Source organism: Zingiber officinale, chromosome 4B, assembly GCF_018446385.1.
Source record: "Zingiber officinale cultivar Zhangliang chromosome 4B, Zo_v1.1, whole genome shotgun sequence".
NCBI lineage: Eukaryota > Viridiplantae > Streptophyta > Magnoliopsida > Zingiberales > Zingiberaceae > Zingiber > Zingiber officinale.
This window is the reverse complement of record NC_055993.1, coordinates 92,526,695-92,532,013: the sequence shown is the minus strand read 5'-3', so window position 1 is coordinate 92,532,013 and position 5,319 is coordinate 92,526,695.

The following is a 5,319-nucleotide window of genomic DNA, read 5'->3' as shown; positions in this document are numbered from 1 at the left end:
TTCAAACTATTCTAATCTAATGGAAGTTTAAGAATAAACAAATTCAGTAACAAAATTGAAACTAAAGTTTGAACTGAGAATTGAAACTGAAGTAAGAATTGAAATCCCTAAACTCTTGTCTCTGATTTCTGTTAAAATTCAACTATAAGCTGCTAACGTAAGAAATAGAATGAGAAAATCTAACAAAACAGATTTCAACTTGGTTTTGTTTCACAGAAAAGAAAAACATATTAAAACTATAGATCTATTAATTGAAACTAAAATCAAGATGAAAGAGCATCACAACTCAAATCATTGTTTCATCAACTGTCTTTCTGCAAATTCGCAGAAAATCTCGCGGAAACTCCCGTGAGAAATCACTGGATCAATTCGGATTCTCGGTTGAGAATCAAGAAGTGTGCAGCTGTAGAAACCTCCCTACAAGCTTACAATCTTCTATAAAGTTCAATTGCCGAAGATCAGGGGAAAGATGAATGAGACGCGATCATCAATCGATCGATCAAATCAATTGTGAAGTCGTGAGCGAATTGATGAACGGATGTGAAGCAGAAACTTCCGGAAAAACTCCTCCGTGATTTCTGTTGCCTGTTGGACTCCTTCATATCAGAAAAACTCCTCCGATCTGAGCTTGTTTGGTGAATGTGAACTGCACGGACAGCGACAAAAGAACCTCCTCTCTCACAATCTGGTGGTCGGACAATGATCGCCGGTCACTCCAAATGCTGCCGGTGATGACAGATCTCAAACTCTGATCTAGATGTTGATGGGAGTGTCGGCTTCGCTAAGGATGAAAATGATGAACAGTAGAGAATCGCGAGGAACCGAGCTCAGGGAACACTGTAGTTTCTCAAGGTTTTTAAATCCCCCTCAAACCTGATCGGGTGGTCCATAATGTTTCAGCTTGATCAACGACTAGATGAACTCAGATCTGAATCAAAACCTCTGGATCTTCATCTACGGCTGAGATCTACTCCTCATTAGGTTAGATGGGCCGGATCTTCAATGGATGACTCAGATCTGCTTGATTGTGGATGAACGGCTATAATTGTTCTGGAGCTTGATCGCCTCGTTAAGCCCTAGATTTGACCTAAGTGTGAACTGATCGGATTGGGTCCATGACCCTTTTGATGCCTACAAGATAGCAATCAAATATTAGCATCAAATACCATAATTAAAAGCTAATTTGCAATTATGTTCAAGATCTAATGCGATTATAAAATGCAATATAAATGTGAGTTTAAGCTAAGAATAGACCATTAAGAACATGCATTATGAATCAAAATAATGTAGCTAAATCATGGTTATCAAATCTCCCACACTTAGTCTTGGGCGTCCCGTTCAAGTAAAGAAAACTAAAACTCCTACTTAAATGGCACCCCCTAAACAAATTCCTAAACATGTTTAGAAAATAAAGAAAGTAAACCATCTAAAATTATCACATTTCAAAATCTCAAGTATTCATGGACTTAAAACTTTACTCTTTGTTAACAACATAATAACTTCCATCTATCATAAGTAAATTGAAATTGATTTCACACTAAACCTCATAAGATAAATTTTTGTGGCCCTCATCCTAATTCACATGTAATCAAAAATTGGAGGGCACTCGTGCTACTTGTGCTTCTTGCCCTACCATATGTTTGCTTATCTTCTACTCTCTACCTTGATCATGGATACAAAACACACTATAAAGGTTAATCATGGAAAGGAAAATATAAGAATATGAATTAAGTGCACATCAAAGCATTATTTGCAGGAAAAGATAAGAAAAAGAAGAATCAAATCAAAGAAAAAATAAGAAAGAAAGATTTAGCTTTAGTGGAAGACATGGATACAAAGAATGCTATATAAATGAATACTTGGCCATACTTTCTTTTTTTCTCTTTTTTTTTTCTTACTTGACTTCAACTGTATCAATTCTATTAAAGTTTAATGTATCAGATTTTTTTTTTCATTCTGAAAATATGAACTCTGATTTCTTTGTATACGAACCTAAGAAGCTATGTCATCAATTCTCAGTCAGAGTTTAGCATCTTCACTTCAATTCAGCCCTAACACTTTCCAATCCTTGGTACAATCCCTGCACCTTTAGAAATAATCCAATTCTGTATACCAGCTGTTCAGTTCCGAAATTCACTGTCAAAGCCTTCCCAATTGTCTCTTTCAACTTACAACTCATGAAACTACTTCTATTCAAAGCTTTTAACTTCCCTTACTTGAATTTTTAACCTTTTGATTCGAAATTACAGCACTAAAACTTTTCCAGATTCATTTTCAGGTATTCATTTTCAGGTTCTACTGCTGTTGAACCTGAAATTCTGTATATCAGGCCTGATGTGCCAAACACTCTCCATTTCAATTTTCTGAATTTGCAGAATTTGCACAACTCCTCAATTGATTACACTACCCATCGACATTCAGTTTCAGATCCCAAATCAGCTTTACAATAGAATTTTAGCACTTAAAGTTGTATTTCAGCAGCTTCTGAAATCAAAACTTCCAATCAATTTGTGAACCATTTGAGAACATAAACAGAATAAATCTTTTGCACTAACTGAATTTTACTTGGAATCAGATTCAATCTTCTCAAATTTTCTTCACTGTTTTTTCCCTCTGACTTTAAGCACATCATTGATACAAAATTCTGCATTTCTGATTCCACTTCAACATTTCAACATTTAATCACCTGATATGGTATCAATTTAAACCTTCTTGTTCTCTAATTGTGCATTCAATCAATGAGACAACTTGGATCATACCTTACCTCCCCCACACTTAAATCTTTGCTTGTCTCGAGCAATGAAACTCAACAAGTGCTCCACTAACTCAAGAATTTCTGCAATTCTCTGCTACTACACAGAATTTAGCACAGTGCTAGATTTCAAACTTTTTTATTCCATTACTCATTTAATCATCAATGGTTCTAGATCATGTATCTGTAACAACCAATGGAATGAATTAACAATCAAATATCTTTCAAAATCTTGCCCAACAGAAGTTTAATATAGGTTTGCAACTTCAAATTAAACCTCAACTAAGTATCCAGATTCTGATACAGAGTGAATTTTTTTACACATTTTCCAGAAATTTGATCTTGATAAGATGGTTCATTTGGTATTGAATCGAAAGACTATTAGTTCCATTAATTCCTCATCAGAAATAGCAAAGAAACTTAATCCAATTATGTCTTCTTGAAATCAGAATCAACTTCCTGTGTTGACAAGTTTTAGCTCCTTTTCTATCATTTAAACATCCTCTATTTTTATAGCTTTCCTTCTACATTTAATCCACAGCAGGACCTAATCAAATTCACCTCGAAATATATTTCCAATAACTGCAGATTCAGAATTCTAACTCAACTGCAAAAATGGACAGATTCAGATCTTAAGTTCCAACTTCCAGTTTCAGCTTGTCTCACTACTCTGTAACAAAGTCTCATTTTAAAATTCAGCTAAACTATGGAGATTCAAGATCTTCTTTTATCAACACTCTAAAAACAGCTAGCTTCCAGATTTCCAGTGAACAAATAGTATTTAGCTCCAGTTATCACAGCAAATGTAGGTTTTCTGATTTTCTGTACAGTTTCTGAATTTGTATCAATTCATCATTATCTAACCTCCAAAAATTTCAATTTCTTTTCATCCAGCCTCTTAAGATCCCTATCAAATTGTCCTCTAAAGAATTCTGAAATTAAGCAACTTAAGCTTGCTACAACTCATTTTTTCAAAAATGCAGAAATGCTTCATTCAGTTTCAGCCAGTACACTGGTTGAGTATCAAGCACTATCCTTCCCTTCTTTCCTTTTAGATTAAATGATTCTATCTTCAAGTACTTCATGAGTGTAAAGGTTCTTATCAGTTAAATTCAGAATTTATATCCATTAGATAAGATAACCAGCATATACATTCACCTTGCTCAAACAGTTCACAGTTTCACAGATATAGCCCTATAGACTCTACAATTTCTGTCCAACAGCATTGTTTGATTCAGGATCAGCAGCAACCTTTAAATCTATCTCTGCATTTAACACTTAACTGCTAAACATTAACATCTAAACTTAACAATGTTTTGGCTTACAAATTCTACCACAAATTTTTGTTTCTACTCTTCAGCAACACATTCAAATTCACTAATGTCAGAAGCTTCCAGTAGCTTGGTCAGATTTCAGAGTTTTTGAAATCCTCATGTTTAAGTTTGTTGTTGCAATGAAGTATTAGATCCGAAATGTTTATCCAGCTATACATTTCCAAAATTCAGTTTCAAAGGTTTCAAAGTTGTAGAATCAGATTCAATGAAGTTAAAGAAATTCCTGCATTTCCAAACTTGGAAAATTATCCCTGTCTGCCATCAATCAACAATACAGGGTCTTCAAACAATTCCTCATGAAATTCAATAACTAACAATGCCGAGTTGATACATCTTTGATAGCAGGAACAATCAAAAATATGATCTCAACAACTAAAATGAATAGTAGTGCAGAATCTCCATTCACTCTTCAATTCATGCAACTGCAATTGTTGAAAATCAGAGTTCATTACTCATTGAATCAATTCCAGTAGCAACTTAGTTATATTAAATTGCTCATGATACAACTCTTTCATTTCCCTTTTCAGACTTCCAATGTTTATCTAAAGAAAACCTTTATTTGTCTTCAAAAATCTTCTCTACTTGACATCAAATCTTGATACAAAATTAAAGTGCTCAAAGTGCATCAACACAAGGACTATGTACCAAGCTTCATGAATCCTTACCAAATCTACACAAATTCCAAATCATGCAACATCTTCCCCCACATTTCAACTTTTGTTCATCATGGCCAAACTGTCCATCATATAACAAGCCATGTATCCACATCCAAACAACTTACAAATGAGAAAACATAAATTGATATGTTGATTATCAAGAAGAATAGAAAGAATTTATGTGGAAGAAAGAAACAAATAGACTAACCTTCATAAACATGATTTAATCCATTAGATTGTGGTTTTGAAAGAATCAAAGCAAGTTCTAGAGTGCAATGACACAAGTGCATCTCTCAAATAAGGTTTAAACTCACTAGGCATGAAAAAATATCAATCCAATTCATCAATCAAGTATCCATCATTAAGTAGAAACCTTGATACAATCAAAAGTCCATTATCGACATTGAGCCCCAAAAATAGATTCTCAAATCTAGCACACAATCTCTACTTCTAACATGTTATAGAAAAATTGCTAAGGGTGTCATTTTCTTATTCACACTCGAAATTAAATGCAATAAGAAAACTACCAACTGTAAACATAACTAAATGCAATAAGAAAATCAAACTTTGCATTCAA